Source organism: Chrysemys picta, chromosome 1, assembly GCF_011386835.1.
Source record: "Chrysemys picta bellii isolate R12L10 chromosome 1, ASM1138683v2, whole genome shotgun sequence".
Classification (NCBI taxonomy): domain Eukaryota; kingdom Metazoa; phylum Chordata; order Testudines; family Emydidae; genus Chrysemys; species Chrysemys picta.
Genome location: NC_088791.1, coordinates 260,227,910 through 260,247,242, shown reverse-complemented (window position 1 = coordinate 260,247,242; position 19,333 = coordinate 260,227,910). Strand labels below are relative to the sequence as shown.

At 42.7% G+C, this 19,333-nt stretch overlaps 1 protein-coding gene across 2 annotated transcripts in view; it reads left to right on the top strand.

The window, feature by feature from the left end:
- Positions 1-19,333, top strand: part of GPC6 (glypican 6) — a 1,150,448-nt gene that overhangs the window by 870,433 nt on the left and 260,682 nt on the right. The gene's annotated exons all lie outside the window — the stretch shown is intronic.

Genomic DNA, 19,333 nt, shown 5'->3' with positions numbered 1-19,333 from the left:
CTGCAGAAAAGGACCTGGGGATTACAGTGGATGAGAAGCTGGATATGAGTCAGCAGTGTGCCCTTGTTGCCAAGAAGGCTAACAGCATATTGGGCTGCATTAGTGGGAGCATTGCCAGCAGATCGAGCGAAGTGATTATTCCCCTTTATTCAGCACCGGTGAGGCCACATCTGGAGTATTGCATCCAGTTTTGCTGCCCTCCGTCCGCCCCACTACAGAAAGAATGTGGACAAATTGGAGAGAGTCCAGCGGAGGGCAACAAAAATGATCAGGGGGCTGGGGCACATGACATTACGAGGAGAAGCTGAGGGAACTGGGCTTGTTTAGTCTGCAGAAGAGAAGAGTGAGGGGGAATTTGATAGCAGCCTTCAACTTTCTGAAGGGGGGTTCCAAAGAGGATGGAGCTCAGCTGTTCTCAGTGGTGGCAGATGACAGAACAAGAAGCTATGTTGCAGGTCTAAAGGTGCAGTGGGGGAGGTCTAGGTTGGATATTAGGAAACACTATTTCACTAGGAGGGTTTTTAAGGCCTGGCTTGTCAAAGCCCTGGCTGGGATGATTTAGTTGGTGTTGGTCCTGCTTTGAGCAGGGGGTTGGACTAGATGACTTCCTGAGGTCTCTTCCAACCCTAATCTTCTATGAGTCTATGAATCCTGGTATAAGACCCACAAAAGATGCACATGAACAGCAGGCTCAGGCTTATAAACATGTTATTTGTATAATATGTATTTAACTTTGGTATTTGGATGTAATGTTCTGCCTTGTGTAATTTTTTACAAGTATGTTGTTTTATGACTGAAATCAAAATATAATAATTATTTATACGTGCAGGGTTTAAAGGGAAAGGAAATTGCTTTCTCAGCAAAGTCTCAAATAAGCTAAGAATGTCTTTTTTTGGTCAAGGATCATTACATCTTTTAAAAATGAAGATATGTTTTATACACGAATTCTGCTGAATAAAATTTATTTCATGGAGCAGTCCTGGAAGTGTTTGGAGAGAAAGAAAACGTTTTAGTGAACTGGAAAGACTTTCCAGGCTTCTATTTTAATGCTAAGGTTATAGTCAAGGTTAATTCAGAATGTCAAGAAAGTGTGACTGTGACAAGATTTAGTGATGACGTAAGTACAAATTAATGCAAGATCAGTGGCATGACCATTGATTCTTATCATGGGATCCTACTGAAATGAAATTATTATTTAATTAGACTCTTTCTTACACTATAAATGGTTCCTAGAATAGACTGCTCTCATCTTGGATGTTTGCAGTTCCATTTTCACTTTTCTTTTGCATTCATAATTGAGTAGAAAGACTGTGGAGAAAAAGTTTAAAAATGATATAGGCACGTAAGAAAAATTTCATTTGTTAAACTTGACATGCTGTCATTTCCCTGTATAACACAGGCAAACAGATATTTCTCTCGCTTCCATTCTAAAGGACTATAACAGGGTTTAAAAGAGAACTAGATAAATTCATGGAGGTTAAGTCCATTAATGGCTATTAGCCAGGATGGGTAAGGAACGGTGTCCCTAGCTTCTGTTTGTCAGAGGGTGGAGATGGATGGCAGGAGAGAGATCACTTATGTTCTTAAAGACCCCATGTCTTTAAGATTTCCTTCTGTATTTTATAAAACATGGCTTGAAATTTTTTAAAGATTTTCAGACCAGAGTTTGGGTTTTTTTGACTAAAGCAAGTCAACACACAATTTTCCTGTTCTGTTTAGGTTACAACATTGCTGCTTAAACATTGTCTTCATTGTGGGGTCTCAGTCGCCTATGGCTAACATATTATATATGTAACAATTAGTAACTGGAACCTTAGCAAGCCTGCTATTAAAAAGTCAACAGGAGTATCTAAGCTTGCTTGGTTACTCACAAATATTCAAATGGTGGGATTAAAGACCTTCATCCACAGAATATTTAAAATCATTGTGGTGTTCTTGTACATCTTTGTTTCACCTTATTCTAACTCAAGGTTTTATTGCACAAAGGTGAGTGAGAATATATTATATAATCAATCATTCAAGTTACCAGTTTGTAAAAATTTGAAGTGAAGTCAGCATTGCGTTGTGGATGAGAGAGCACTGTAAAGTCAAGAACACTGAAATTCAGATAGGCACAGATTTTAAAGTTAATGCCCCCATGCACTTCAGAGTTAAGGAGAACCCAGACCTTTGATATTTTTAATTTTATTGTCTGGTATGTAACATGTAGCAATGGGCAGAAGCAGAACTTTTTACATCTGTATTAGGTTTTGGCTTTTCAGAGGTAGACAAACTCCACATCCTGTTTGATTACTGAGTACAATGGAACCCCAGTTCTGGTCAGGTCCTCGGGGTGCTACCCCAATATAAATATTAAATAATATTAATTGTGTTCAAGGACAAATCAGGAGTAGGGTCAAATGGCACTAAATCTCATGACGTGTTCTTGAGAGATTTTGGCCACATCTAAACCAAAACAAGCAAAACAAGAGGGGCGGGATAGCTCAGTGGTTTGAGCATTGGCCTGCTAAACCCAGGGTTGTGAGTTCAATCCTTAAGGGAGCCATCTAGGGCAAAAATAAGTACTTGGTCTTGCTAGTGAAGGCAGGGGTCTGGACTTGATGAACTTTGACATTCCTTCCAGTTCTATGAGATAGGTATATCTCTATATATTATTATAAAAAGCCATTTTTTGTTTTGGATCAGACCCATAACCAGAATCCTAGCCGCACATTTGATTCCGTATATTTTAATCTCAATGTTACCCCAATTCATCCCACCCTATTTCAGCAAGGTTTACAGTTGCAGTTTCCATTTTGGCTCATATCTGTTTCTTTTATAGTGGGTGTCCAAAACAGATGATAAACAAAAGCATGAGATTACACAGAATGTCAAAGTGCAGTAAATGTATTATTTGAAATAGACATTTACATTATGCAGACTAATGCGTAATCCAAACAGAGAATCCAATGTTGTTTAATCCATGACATCCATTGCCCTTCTGTTTTCCTCATGTTTAGCTATAATTTTAAAAGGTACCTTTTAAAAAATCAGAATGGTAGAAGACTTCTTAAATAGGCTTTTGTAATTCTGATAATGGCATTCTAATTCTCTAATGAGTAGTTGCTAGTCAGACCTTTCATGACTGCATTCTCTCCACTTCTTTAAGCCCACATTAGGAAAGTGGGTGAGGCCTGGGTGTGTTGGGGGGAAGAGAGGCCCTGCATTGGATAGGAGAGTAGTGCGGTGTTGGAGAGTAAGGAGTACACACAACAACACCCTCTTCCCATTCTACCCCCAAAGACTTTACCCTAAAAGTGAATACAGCTCCAAGCTGTTTATCAACAAGTCTATTTTTAGGGAAATATGTTGTTGATTGACTCTTACTTTTTTACCACTTCTTTCCCTTTTCAACATGAAGATCTGTGACCTGCCCCTTCTCCCACAGCTCACCGGTAGCTTTCCAGAGCCCTGATGGCACTGGAACTGATTGTAGGGGACTGTCCATCCATTCCTGCACTGTGGAATTAAACTCATTGGACACATCCTCCACAGTAATAGAATGGTCTGGGAGGGAGCAGCGTATGATCAATGGATCTATGAGTGAACTGAACCACCAGTCAAACTGCCCCCCATGTATGGAAGGTGCAGTATGTGTTGAACAATTTCACTTCTGCTTTGTGGTCTGTGGAGAGGCTTCTATTGTATCCATCCAGTTCCTAGGGGGATCACTTGTGCTAAGTCCATCTTATTTGGACTTTGTGGAGAGAGGAAGTAGTTAGCTGGTCCTTAGTTATGCTCTTTATTCAGTGAGCTTTTCTAGCATGGAAACCTTTACCTTTTAAATTCTGTTGCGTAAAAATTCTATAAAGTATTTTAAGTTCAGCTTCTTTTTGCTTTAGCTGTTGCCTGCTCCTTTTTTAATTTCACTTACTCAGGGTTCATAGAGGTGTTGGAACAGGTATCGGTCAAACTACACATCTGATGAATGTAGGCCTAATTTGCTTTGCAAGTCAATAGTGAGCCACTCCTGATATATGCATGTATATTTGTTTGCTCTGTGGGATTGTGCAGTGGGAATAAGGAGACAACTCAGCCTGTTGTGGTGATAGATAAGTTCCACAATGAATAGCACACTAAAAGGTGAACAGCTCTGTGTAGGGTTGCCTACTTTCTGATTGCAGAAAACCAAACACCGTTGCCCTGCCCCTACCCTGCCTCTTCTCTGAGGCTCCACCCCCTGGTAATTCTCTCCCCCACCCCTTAAGTCACTTACTTTTCCCCACCCTCGCTCTCTTGCTCATTTATACCAGGCTGGGGCAGGGGTTGGGGTGGGGTCAGTGATGAGGGGTTCAGGTGCGGGAGGGGGTGAGGGGTGCAGGCTCTGGGAAGAAATTAGGGTGCAGGAGGGGGCTCAGGGCTGTGGCAGGGGGTTCAGGTGCAGGAGGGGGTGCAGGCTCTGGGAGGGAGGGAGGCAAGGAGGCAGGGTGTGAGAGGGGGCTCAGAGCTGGGGCAGGGGGTTGAGGTGTGGGAGGGGGTGTGGGCTCCAGGTGGCGCTCACCTCAGGTGACTCCCAGAAGCGGCCAGCATCTTCCTCCAGCTCCTAGGCTGAGGCACAGCAAGGCACCTGCCGGTGACGCCCCTGTCTTCCGGTGCCGCCCCCGCAGCTCCCTTGGCTGTGGTTCCAAGGCAATGGGAGCTGCAGAGCCGGCACTCGGTATGGTGGCAGCACGCAGAGCCTCCTTGGCTGCCTCTGCGCCTAGGGGCCGCAGGGACTTGCCGGTCGCTCCTGGGAGCCACACGGAGCCCGGGCAGGCAGGGAGCCTGCCTTACCTCTGCTGCACCGCCAACTGGACTTTTAACAGCCCGGTCAGCGGTGCTGACCGGAGCCACCAAGGTCCCTTTTCGACCGATCAAAAAACGGACGCCTGGCAACCCTAACTCTGTGTTTTCTTCTTCTGTTTGTCAATTGTCAGTTGCTTGGTGCTGTACGGGACACAGAAGACTCATTCCCTGTGCCAAGGAGCTTATGAATTACTATATTGATATGCATGATGACATCTTCATTGAAAATGATGTTATTACTTCACTGGTGAAGAAGCTCCTCCTACTTGTAATATACCTTTGTGTTTTTGACATGACTGAAACTTGTCTTCCCCTTAAAAGGTTTTGAAAGAGGTTGTAGCATTGCAGCTGACAGCCCATCTATAATGGAGACCCTAATGATAAGTAGCTTTCAGCAAGCTTTATAAATAAATACATGCCGTTGAGAGTGCCTTTATGGTTTGACTGCGTTTATCTTGTGGTTCTGGAACACAGATCTCTAGGCAGATTATACTCTTATACCTTCTGTAAATTGTATTCCAACATGTATTAGTTTTGACTGATCATTGCATGATTTATAAAAGTGGGTTAACAGAATAAAGACAAATAGCAACGGAATAACTTAAACACATATTTATTGCAAGGTAGCCATTACAGAGTGCCCTACTGCACTTCTTCTATATCCCCAGTTTAACTTGTCCTACAGTTGTCATATGCTTACTAGTGACTTAGATCCAGATTCTATGATCAGTTACATTTCTGCAATCCTGTGAGCTACAATACAATTTGGCACTTAATAAGGTCTTAAATCTTATTGATTTAAATGGGCTATGCCAGATATGACATCTTTCAATATTTTTAAGGAGAACTAGGAGAGGAAGGGCAAATACACACACGCCTCCCTGATCATGGGTGCAGCTAGAGGCCAGCTCCCAGCATAATTAAGAGTAGTGTTAAGGCTGCTCTAATTTACTTGGGCTCATTAGAGCTCCCTAGGGACTGATGGACATCACCAGAGTGCTGAGTATTCCAGTTGCACCCCTTCGCATGCTCATCATAACTCTGACATAGTTTTGTGGGGGACCATTTGGAGGACATGGCTTAGAGTCAAGATCCAATGAGGCTGTAGCATACTAGTGTCACCAAAACCTTGTTATCAGTGGTGTCAAAGAACTAAATGGTTCTGCACTCAGAAGTTTGATTTTTGTACATGACAGGATGGAGCTCATCGCCCAATGAAACTAGTTATGTCTGTAGTCATAATCTGAATTATTTTGTTCTAAATAAATATAATAGGAGAAAATAGAATCAGACAATATTTATTATTGTATATCCCACTGTTCAATTTTCACTCTTAACTTTATCATTTATAAATTTGTTGGGTCTTGTTTGGTTTTAATCCTGGTCAACCCAGCACTGAAAGGGTCTATTCTCTCTCTCAGATTAGGTTACAGATGAAATTTCACTCATCTTGTGAGGGGTTTTTTGCACCAAAATCTCACAAGAATGATTTGGATGCTAATGAATCAGAATCTGAACCCTAGCTCAGATTAAGTCTTCAACCTGAACCCAGTATTGAGCATGATCCAAATTTGAATCTTACAACTACCTCCTTGATCCATTTCTAATAGAATATAATGGGGATATTACATGTACAGCTGGTTTTCCTATTGCAAATATTTTTGAGAGTTCTGAAGGTTTTCCCATTCCACAGTGTGATGAAATGGATGCCTTTGTAAATTTTTCAATAAAAATGAGAGCAACTATACCCCCAAATAGCCATTAACCCAGTGGTTAGGCCACTTAGCTGGGATGTGGGAGACCTGGGTTTAAGTCCCTATTCCCGATCAGACAGACCAGGAACTTAAACGAGGTTCCCCTTCTGTTAGGCAAGCACTCTAATCACCAATATATTCGCTTTTCTGAGATGTTCTCATTCTCTTTTGAATTTCCATTCTGGATCTGAGAGACCTTTCTCAATGAAACTTTCACTGAATCCAGAACGTTCCTACAAACAGCTTTGATTTCAATTAATCAGCATTTTTCTGACAAGAAAAAGTTTTGTCAAAAAACTCCTGACCAGCTCTAATTATACAGGGGCTTTCAACATAGCAATCATAAATGCTTGCAAGCTTCAGAAATGTGCAATTTGAGTGTATAACTGGACTGTCCAGAAATCTGGCTACTATTTTGCAGCTTATCTATAAATAAGTGAAAACAGAAATATTTTAGCGAATCTGTCAATTAAGTAGGTTTTGTAACGTAGGCTTCGGTCTGCTTTCCATTATCAGAAATCAGCAATAACTAGAATCAAATTTCAACTCAGAGAATGCATCCCCATTGGAGACTCTGCATATTGCAAACCAGTGATAAAATTTAAATTGGCTTTTACTTTTTATTAGCATTTATCCAAAAATGATAATAGCTGAGCATTTATTTCATAATGCTGGACATAATAGAAGCATTTTGCTATTACAATCCTCTTCTCGGTTAACTGGGTATTATGCAGCATAGATGATGTTTCCTGAATTTTGATATGCTTAAGAGGCATGCTTTAGGTGCATGTTTTTCAGATTTTGCATATCGTGAAGCACTTTTCAGTTTCATGACTTAGATCCAATAAAACATTCTCAGTAAAATCACATACCTACAGAAATATTAAGTTCCCTTTTGTGATAATGCACTGAACTTCGTGCTTTTCTTTGCTGCACAGCAACCAAAGGCTCCTATAGACTCAGGCCTGATACAAAATCTGGTGTCCTCCTAAGCTTTTGCAGCTAAGGCAAGCAGGCAACCTCCGCTGAGGACCCTTCTAATGCTGTGTTGGGTATCAGCAAGGAGAAGGTGACCAGGTAGGGGATTTTTAAAAATTTTATTTAAAAAATTAAAAGCTTAAATGACAGAAAGAAGATGCACATTTGCTTTGTACCTTGGAGTACCAAAACTGCAACTAAGTGCATTGCTCAGCAGCAATCTAAGCACATGTGCCATAAGCAGGTCATTCCGGACCATAGTCATCAACTTAAGGTGGCCTTGTGCATCTGTTAAATATTTTATAATTGGTATTTATATTTACAAGTAGCTTTTGAGAGCGTTTAATGGGTGAACTTGAAAGAGGAAATACAGCTTTAAGGTGACCCAACATAGGTAGGGTACTCACTGAAATAATGCAGTGGGCATTTTATGAGGGCTATACATAGATGGTGAGCTATTTATAAAGCCCCTGTACGGTAGTGTGGATGTATTAACAATATCAGTGTGGCCTAGGAGATAGAACACAGACTGTTCTATTCTTGACCAATGTCCCCAGCAGGCCACTTGAAGAGCCAAGTCATGTCACCACTGTGTGCCTCAGTTTCCCCACATGTAAAATGGGGGAAATGATGCTAACCTCCCTTTGTAAAATGCAGTGAGATCTATTGATGAAAAGTGCTATACAAGATCTTGGTATTATTGTTAGGAGATGCTTGCACTTCCATTCTTGTTCAGAAGAAATTCACTCTAGTGGGTCTTGCTGATACCAATGTTTTAATGACCAAAGGCTTTTAGTCCATCTCTGACTAAGGCCTTGTCTATACACAGACTTGCACTGGTTTAACTAAGCCCTGAGTGGGCAGCCTTACTTCAGTTTAAAAGTGGGTTATTTTGATTTAGCTTAAACCTGTTTCTAATCAACTTAAACTCAACTGCTGTAAGCCTGGTTTAAAGTCAAACAAGAGTGTTCACACAGCCTTTTATGCCAGTTTAACATCACACCTTAAGTTAACCCAGTGCAACTTTCGCACATAGACGAGGCCTGAGGTTCCTCTCCATGAGGCTGGCAGAGATGGCAGCTTTCTTCAGCAATGGGACTCAGCAATTCCTCCATTGAGAAGGCAGGGGGGATTCTCTGTGGTTAAAAATTTTGCTTATTGGGATAAGATGTGATGATACTGTCCTACATCCAGTGGTTAGGACACTCAGAAGACTGGGACTCAATTCCTTGCTCCACCACAAACTTCCTGTATGACCCTGGGCAAGTCATGAATGGGAGGTAGGTGCCCAGGCACTTATGAATATAACACTAGGTGTCCATCCCCACCTTTAGGTGGCTCAATACCTTTAAAAATCTGTCATTCTCTGCCTCTGTTCCCCATCTGTCAAATGGGATAAATACTACTGCTCTTCCTCAAAGGGCTGCTGTGAGGAGAAATACATTAAAGATTGTGATTCGCTCAAATACCACAGGCATGTGTGCCACATAAGTATGATTGATCGACAGATAAGTAGTACCAAGGTTACTCTAAATAAGTCTTATGAGAAATGCCTCTTATTTTAGTGAATGTCCGAGGGGACACACAATCATACATTCTCATACCTGTCAACATGTGAAAATTATAAATAGAGACATTTGGGGAGAAAAGCAGAAACATCCTTTTGATTCAATTTCAACTGGATCAGAAATTGTCCTTGTTAAACAAGGGAATTTGGTATGGGTACTTGCACTTTCAAGCCATGCAAACTGTTTAATGCAGGGTACTTAATCTAAAGTAGTAGACACCACTGAACAATTATTTCATTTCTTTTTACAGTGACAAGGCTTCTTTAAAGATCAAAAGTCTCTGTGTCTAATAGCTTACAATAGCCAACGTGAACTACCAATCATATTCTGTCCAGAGTGAAATTCCAGTGGATTTAGAGATATTAAATTTAAGAGTAGTGGATTTATGACCTTAAACTGGTTTGTATCTTGGGAAAGGAGTTATTATTTTAATGGCTGTGAGTTTGAAAGATACAGAAAAATAGTTTCTGGTATTCACTGCTTTATGCCAGTTTTCCATTAGTGTAACTCCAATGCAGTCAATGGAGTTATACCTGTATAAACCTGGAGGATTATAATGCTTCAGCTGAGATGCCATGTGTACTTAAAAATATAACTTTTTTTGTCTGAAAAAAGGTGGGGTATGAACTGGACATATGGTTTGTGGAAGCAACTCTTTGCAGATTGGCTCTCTGTGATAGAATTCTCACTTTAGATAGAATTTTCCTGCATTCCTATTTACATTATATCCTCTTTACACTACACTGTCAGAACAGTGTAAAGGATCTTAGTGTAACAGAGAATTAGATCCTGATATAATGAAAAAGAGTGAGGCATTAAAATGTCTTCTGAACTGTTATATAGAGTTCTAATTAAGTGTGTGTGTGTGTGTGTGTGTGTGTGTGTGTGTGTGTGTGTGTGTGTGTGTGTGTGTGTGTTTTAGCTGAAAGTTATTCTGTTGTAAAGAGTTCTTGGTTCACATATACATTGTTAAATGAAATCAGCAATAACAGAATGATTATGAAAACAGCCAAAAAAAGAACGAGAAAGTGAATAATTTACATCCAGCAGTGCGCAAATTTAGTTTGAAGGAAAGAATCAAAGAAGGGAAGAAAAATCTAATTACTGGCTAAGCTGCATCTACTTCCTCCAATGTTTGCAAAATTCATCAATAGGGAGCAATTGCAGTTAGCCAAGAAGATAACATGTCAAAGATGGTGACTTATAGTTGGATTGTGGCCACTTTAATGATCAATCTTTTAATATGTACTTTGTAAAGGGTCCAATTCTGATCTCTGTTACATCTGTGTAAATATGTAGAAATCCTCTTGACATTAAGTGGACTTAAACTGGCCCATTGTATGTAGTAAAAAGTTTCTTTAATTGTGGCACAGTGTATGTAGTAAATAGCACTTTTTAAAAATTAAATTATGTTAATTAAAAAATTCTCCCTCTTTTTCGCTGTTTCACTAACATGAACTTCCAGTAATTCCCACATCCCCATTTGGCTTTTAAATAATTTGGGGGGAAGGAAATAATTATTTTTCTATAAGCCAGTCTGCATCAGTGGAACTGGTACTCTGGAAAGAATTAGCAGATAAGAAATAAACTTTTCTTTAAGGAAGGGGATGGGAGAGCTGTTGATGTCAGTGGATTTGCTATGAATTTACTTGAGAGTTACTCTGGATGGTTTTATGCCAGTGTACATGAGATCAGAATCTAGCCTGATATATCTGCATACTTAATAACTGTGATAGGGTATGTTACTTATGTGAGTCACAGGAGGCCCTGATTGGGGGAGGGGGAGCAGTTGGACTTTGAGCAACTATGTGGAACCCCATTTTTCCTTTCAGAACTACAGGTTGAAAAGGGCTGTGATTTGGGGAACAAATGAAGCTGTAACTCCTTAATTTACCAGTCCAGCTTATGTGCATCAAAGGAGAAAGAGGAAAGGGTGGTATGTCCTAATAGCAAACCTGCATTGCCAATTGCTTAAACAGACTTGGAAATCACACAGGGCAGAGACAGTGGCAGAAGAGACAGCCATGTACTGTCCTGGAGGAGGAACTAGGAAGTGCATGCAAGTACAGGTGTTGTGTTGATATGTTCTAGCATCCACTGCTGGTCTGGAAACAATTTCCCTGCAAAAATCCTTGGCCCTCATCATGAATACCCAGCTTATTAGGTTTTTACGCTTTATGAACTTCATTAGCATCACTTGATGGAGGGGAGATGGCAGCAAATTTTCAGGGATGACAGAGTATTTATATATTATGGTAACTTCTTTGAGTGCTTGTTCATGTCCACGTACATGACAGCCAGAAGATTTTTAACCCTAGTAGCCTCCGTAGGTTCGGCATGGGCGCTCCCTGGGGTCACACCTTCATGGTGTCCAGTATAGGGCCCAGCCAACCTGATCCCCCCTCAGTTCCTTCTTACCGCCAGTGATGGCTAGCTGGAACTTCCCTCACTCTTACTTCTGCAAGCGCCTTTAGCAGTGTCCCATCATGATTTGTATATAGTTAGTTTTTCTTAGTTAGTAGTAGTAGTAGTGTTAGTAGTCGTTTGTCTAAGTTTCCGCTATGGGGGTGTTCCCCCCCACCCCGTTTCTCCCCCCGACACTGGGCATGCCTTGGTCTCTGGGGTTCAAATCTTGTGAAGACTGCAGCAAACTTATGCCAAAGAGTGATCCGCACACTTCTTGCTTGAAGTGTGTTGGTGAGAGTCACCAAAAGGACAAGTGCCGCATTTGCAAAGGGTTTCAACCAAGGACCCTTAAGAATCATGAGCAGAGACTCAGAATTATCCTCGTGGAGGCAGCCCTCCACCCACAGTCCAACCCCGGGTCAGCGGAGCCCGTGCCAAGTGCCTCCTCCTTGATGCGCAGCGCACTGGTGCCAACAGCGCATGAGCCAGCACCAAGAAAGGATGCCAAGGACTCCCGGCACCAACACGGTGCCGAACATAAGACTTCTGGCAGACTCTGATTTTTATCCCCAGTATCCCAGAAGAAAAAGAGGCAGGAAAGAGGGCACTTTCCCCATCCTAAGCCTAAGGAGTCAGCAGCAGGGAGACCTCAGCCCACCCAGGCTACTTTAGGCCCAGCGGCTCCCAGGGCTTCATCAACTCCTGCCCAGCTGACTACTGGCTGTCATGGCCAGGACATTCAACTCCCCTCCACTCTGGAGACCTTTGGAGGGACGAGGTACGAGACATGCTATTTTGTCCCCTCAAAGGGGTATGAGCATCTCTTCACTCATTCTCCACCCGACTCCTTGGTGGTGGATGCGACAAACCAAAGGGAATGCCAGGGGTTTCAGGGACCCTCCCCTAAAAACGGTGAGGTGAAAAAGGTAGACTTGTTCGGCAAGAAAATTTACTCCATTGGTGGTCTGCAGCTCCGCATTGCAAACCAACAGGTCATCAGTAGTAGATACTCCTTTAACACCTACAGAACAATGGCCAAGTTTGCCAAGCTGCTACCACCAGACTTCTGCATTGAATTTACTGCCTTGGTGGAGGAAGGCAAACTCATTTCTAGGGCCTCCTTGCAGGCAGCACTTGATGATGTGGATGCCTGAACCACGACTCCAGGGGTGGGCATGAGAAGGAGCTCTTGGCTCCAGGTTTCTGGACTACCTCATGAAGTCCAACAAACCATTCAAGACCTACCCTTTGAAGGTCTTGCCCTGTTCTCTGAAAAGACAGACAGGAGACTGCACAGTTTAAAAGACTTGAGGGCCATCCTCAAGTCCCTGGGCATATACACCCCCACCACACAGGCCCACCACCACCACAACCTCCTCCATGGTTTTACCAGCAAAACCAACAGGACAGTTCCCGGAGGAGGAATAGGAGCAGCAGGAAGAGGCTGTACCCATCATCAGGCCAGGGCTCTGGCCAGACCTAGCATTCTGCGGGCCAGAAATAGGCCTTTTGAAAGTGTATGTTTAAATGTTTAAACAAAAGTGCGCACGAGGATGGCACACCAGCTCAAAAACTGGATTCACCCCACCTTACCTTCTCATCATGACTTTCCCCTTTCTACCTGTGTGGGCCTGTATTACATCAGACTGTTGGATGCTACACATGGTAGAAAGGGGATACTCCCTCCAATTCCCTGCCCTCCCTTCCTTCCACCTCCCTTCCCCATCCCTCAGAGACCCTTCTCATGAGCAAATCCTTATCCAGAGGTGCACTCACTCCTCTCACTAGGGGCAGTGGAAGAGGTTCCTCAGGAGCACCAGGGCAAGGGCTTTTATTTCTGGTATTTCCCAATACAAAAAGCCAAAGGTGGGCTCAGGCCCATTCTAGACCTCCACGAACTCAACAAGTTCATGAAGAAACTCAAGTTATGTATGGTCTCCTTGGCCTCTATCATCCTTTCCTTGGATCCAGGGGACTGGTATGCCGCCCTCAATTTGAAGGACACATACTTTCATATAGCGATAACTGTGCCCCACAGAAAATAACCTCAGGTTTGTGGTGAGCAACAACCACTACCAGTTCACAGTCTTCCCGTTCGGTCCGTCAGTGGCACCTCAAGTGTTCACCAAGTGCATGGCAGTCATGGCCACATTCCTGTGCAGGCTGCAGGCACAGGTGATACGGTATTCCAGACTCAGACTTTTAACCCTTCAGTCGTGGTTAGCATCAGTGTATTGGCCAGTCTGGGACAGCTTGGACAGGATTGTGTCCCTGCTTTGTCCTGTCCTCGATGCCTTCCTGTGGTGGCTCGACCCACAGGTGGTATGGGCGGGGCTCTCCTTCACCAGGCCACAGCCGTCTCGCTCACTAGTGACGGATGCGTCAGCCTTGGGCTGGGGAGCACATCTGGGGAACCTTAGGACTCAAGGTCTCTGGTCTCGGGCGGAACTCACCCTCCACATCAACGACAGAGAGCTGAGAATGGTACGCCTGGCATGCCAGACTTTCCAAGCCCACTTAACAGGGAGATGTGTATCAGTTATGACAGACAACCTCATGGCAATGTTTTATATCAACAAACGGGGGTGCACGCTCCTCTCCCCTGTGCCTCTCCCCTGTGCCCCTCATGCTGTGGGACTTCTGTGTAGAGCATGCTAGACACCTGCAAGCATCGTACCTCCCTGGGGTACAGAACGAGTTGGCGGACTAGCTCAGCAGGTCATTTCACTGCCATGAATGGTCTCTATGCCCAGACGTTACAAACTCAATCTTCCATTGGAGGGGCTTTCCCCAAATAGATTTGTTTGCCATACAATGCAACAGGAAGTGCCAGCAGTTTTGCTCCTTCCTGAATCACAGCCTGGGTTTCAGAGAGGACACATTCCTTCTCTCATAGGGAGGTCATCTACTATACGCTTTTCCGCCCATTCGTCTCGTTGACAAGGTACTCCCCAAGATTCAGAGGGAACAAGCTTTGATGATACTGATAGCTCCAGCCTGGCCCCACCAACACTGGTACCCATCGCTCCTGGAAATGTCCGTGGAAGCTCCAGTCACCGTGCCACTCTTCCTGGACCTATTAACTCAGGATCATGGCCGTCTCCAGCGCCCAAACCTCGAGTCACTGCACCTCAAGGCGTGGACGCTCCATGGCTGAACCCGATGGAGCTTTCCTGCTCTGACCCAGTTAGACAAGTCTTCCTTGGCAGTAGGAAACCCTCCACCACAGCTACCTACCTTGCCAAGTGGAAGAGATTTTCAGTCTGATTGGCGCAACACCGTTTCTCCCCGACCTTCGCCACTATTCCGCTTATATTGGACAACCTTCTTCATATCAAGCAGCAGGGCTGTCCATGTCATCAATAAGTGTTCACCTGGCCACCATTTCTGCCTTCCATCCAGGCACAGAGGGCCGCTTGGTTTTTACTAACCCTATTGTCAGCTGTTTCCTGAAAGGTATCGACAGGCTATAGCCACTTGTCTTGACACCCAGTCCCATCCTAGGACCTCAATCCGGTCCTTTCCAAACTGATGGGTTCACCCTTCGAACCACTAGCAACCTGCTCCCTGCTGTACCTCTCATACTAGGTGGTGTTTCTGCTAGCAATAACCTCAGCTAGAAGGGTGTCTGAGCTCAAGGCCCTAACATCAGAGCCCCTTTACACGGTGTTCTATAAGGACAAGGTTCCGCTCAGGTCATATCCAGCTTTCCTTCCGAAAGTTGTCTTCCTGTTTCGCATCAACCAGGACATCTTCCTTCCCATGTTCTATCCAAAGCCGCACTCAAGCAGCAGGAAACAGAGGCTTCATTCATTGGATGTCCGCAGAGCGCTAGCCTTCTACGTCGAGAGAATGAAACCATTCCGAAAATCCATCCAGTTATTCGTGGCTGTGGTGGACAGAATGAAAGGGCTTCCTGTCTCTTCTCAACGGATCTAGTCATGGATCACGTTATGAATCCGAGAGTGATACAATCTGGCAGGGATGCCTGCCCCTTTGATCACTGCACACTCCACTAGGGTGCAGGCCTCTTCAGCGGCATTCCTGGCTCAGATTCCGACCCAGGAAATATGCAGCACAGCGACATGGTCCTCCGTACACACTTTCATCATGCACTATGCAATCACCCAGCAGGCCAGAGACAACGCAGCCTTTGGTAGAGCGGTACTCCAATCAGTGGACAACTCCGACCCCACATCCTGAACTTGTGGTTCACTTGATTGGAATTGACATGAACAAGCACTCGAAGAAGAAAAAATGGTTACTCACCTTCTCATAATTGTTGTTCTTCGAGATGTGTTGCTAATGTCCATTCCAATACCCTCCCTCCTACCCCTCTGTCAGAATAGCTGGCAAGAAGTAATTGAGGGGTCGTCGGGTTGGCTGGGCCCTATATTGGACACCATGAAGGTGCGACTCCAGGGGGCACCCAGGCCGACCCTACGGATACTGCTAGGGGAAAAATCTTCCAGCTATTGTGCATGCGGCGCACACGCACCTGATTGGAATGGACATGATCAACGCATCTCGAAGAACAACAGTTACCAGAAGGTGAGCAACCATTTTTTCTGTCCTTCACAATATTATGTAGCAAGAGAAGGATATGGACCTATATATTGTTTCCTATAATCTGCTTCTTTACTTTTGAATAAGGTTTGAAAAACATTGCTTTTGAAGTATTAATTATAGCCTGATGGCACATTTAAAGTTCCAGATGGGGTATCAAGACTACCAAATACTCAAGTCAGAAATCGTCCATAAATGCCAGTGTAGAGAGAAAGAGAAATGTATGTACATGTATGTGTGTGTGTTTAATGTGACTAGATGTCTTTAACAAAAGTGTACTAAGTTTTTTCTTGGGAAGATTGATTTAGATTTATGTACTTGACAGTGCCACAGCCTTTTGCTTTAAAAGCAGATCAAGTACATAACAAAGTAAGACACATTGCAAATGTGGTGGCATACAGGAGAGTACAGTTTAATGGCTTTTACCCAAGTAGGTTTTTTCTTCAGTTATGTATATTTGAAAGTCACTCACACAATCTGTGTCACTTCTGGATGAAATAATATTCAATCTAGAATTGCTGAGGGGGGGAAAGACAAGTGTTCAGTAATGAGGCCTTCAGGAATTTTACTTTATATTTTTTTATGCCTATAAAAATACACATTTATGTAAAGTTAAGGTTGTCAAAAAAGCTCACAAAATGAAATAAAATGCTTGGCTGCAAGCAGAAATGTAATGCGTCCTATATCTACTAGGCACAATCAAAGCTCAGAGGGGTAATGTTGAGATGTGCTGCGGTTTGAGTATACTTATATTGAAATGGAATTGTCATATTAAATACAGGGATGTGGTATAATTACTGACTCAACTGTATGGTTATTTCTCAGTTATGCAAACCCACGCAATATGATTGAGAGGGTATGATTTACACAATAACTGGTTATTTCTAAACCCAAACGTATGTAAATTTCTCTGCTTTGGCTTAGGGCCAATTTAAAGAAATCATTTTAAAAATCCCCTCTGCCTCCTTCTCCATCAATATCAGTTACAACAGGACTGGTAAAGAGAAAATCCAATAGTTCCCATAAGCCCATTCAGGTTTTGAATAATTCTGAATGGAAAGAATGATCTTTTGTTGACTGAAACTGGTCTGCAGACAAGAATTACCACATGGGAGAGTCTGTTTTTGAAGATGAGGATGAAGAAGAGAGCTTTGAAAATACATAAAATAGAGATGGCCAGTGGCAAGCAAATTATTTATGGTTGCAATACCAGTTTCCAAGGATAAGTGCCTGATTTCATATGCTCATAACATTTCTGAAAAAAATCATTTTCTAAAATGAAATTTTCTATGTTTGGTCTGTGTCTCAGATTTTAGAAAGTTTGAGCAAAATTCCCTCAACCTTTTTTCATGACCATAGAGGAACCATAAAAATTTATCCACAGTGTGTGTATGGGGAATCTAACTATATTCTCTTGAATAGAATTATAGCCAAAACAGCTGAAACTTGCTCTGAACAGATCTCTCACTGGGGATTAGTGCTCTTGCTAGGTTTGGAGGATTAAAAATTAAAAATAAAGTTATAAAAGATTGAAAAGCCACTTTTGAGCATACTCAGCAGCATCTACTATGATTTTTAGCAGAACCCTATTAATGTAAAAGTGTCATGTAAAAGTCTCATTTAAACATACACTCAGCAGTCCTTCAAAAATCAGTGTTTTAACATCAGGGATAAGAGAAAATCAGACTTTTTCTATGGTTTTAATAATCGCAAGTTCATTACTGTGCTCTCTTCAAACATTCTGAAAAGCAGAGAGCAGGATGGATTTCTGCCATGTCCCTGTGCTGGTCACCATTGCCTGGGGAAATATATGTTTTAATCCATTGTGACAAGGAATCATTATTCTTTTTTTATTGTAATAGTGCCCAAAATGTGCTACGCACTTTCTGAACATAGAGGTAGACATAGTGCCTGCCCTGAAGAGTTTACATTGTAATGGCAGATATAATGTAAAACAAAAAAACAAAACAAAACCAAAACACCAGTCAGGGAAATAGGAAGGTGGGGAGATGGGGATTTCAAAAATAAGGTCTCTCAGTTATTTAGATATTATACACAAGTCTTCTTACAAAATACATTTCTCCATCTTCTCTTCCACCCTCAACAAACAATTAACACCAATTTCCAGTGCAAATTAGTAATTAATAGTATATATAGCAAAGAAACATTACTTAATTTAGACAATCACCTCTGGTAGTAATGGGTCTGATCCAAAGTTCTTTGAAATCAATGGAAGTCTTTCCAGTTATTTCAATGAATTTTGTATAAGGCCCAATATGAATAATCCTACTGTGTTATGCCAGGTACATTAATTAAGTTACATTGAGAGGATGCTGTGCTGTTGTGATGCATTGGGGTTTCTTTCAGACCAGAAGGGGTTGTCACCACCTGGCCTGGAACCTTGTGTGGCTCTGTGCTGTGCAGCTTTGGCTCAGAGCCCTGACAGCAGAAGCCTGCTCACAGCACAGTGACTTCACCCTGGTTTCCACCAGCCTGGTTACTCCTTGCAGGGTGACACCAACAGCCCTTCCAGACCTGAGTCTCTCCAAAACAGTCTCCTCTGCCGTGCTCGATCCCTCTCACTGTAGCACTCACAGAAACTTGTAAAGTTTGCTGCTCCTTGAAAGAGACACAGTGACAGCCTGTTCGTTTGGCTGAGGATTTTACTCCTCAGTTTGAAATACTGCACTGAAGTGCTTGTGTAATAAAACAAGAATAAGTTTACTAAAAAAGAACAGATATTTAAGTGATACCAGGTAGAGGAATTGGGATAGAAATGGTTACAAACAAATAAAGTAACAATGCGCTTCCAAGACTGAAACCTAACTTTACAAACTAGAGTCTTTTGTTCAAAGTAGTTTTCTCACCACAGTAATTCTTCCAGCATGGCTGGTCAGTCCTTAGCCAGGATCCAACACAGAGCCAAAGTGCTTGGGTTCTTTGTCTCCTCAGGTGAAGGATGGTTATGCTAATTATGATGTTTCTCTGCTTTTATCCTCAAAGTTTATCTTTGTTTTCAAAGTCAGGAAGCCCTCCTTGGGGGCTCAGCTAGCTATGTACACTAGAGAGCTGATGCCATGTTAATTTTTACAGTCTCCTCCCCCCACTCCCATCATGATAGTTAAAAGGCTATCTCCCCACTTGCTAGTTGATGGCTTTTTTTACCTTTTATGTAAATATACTTCCATTGTCTCTCTTTGTTCAATTCACATTGGAGACACATTCAAGCAGGCAGAA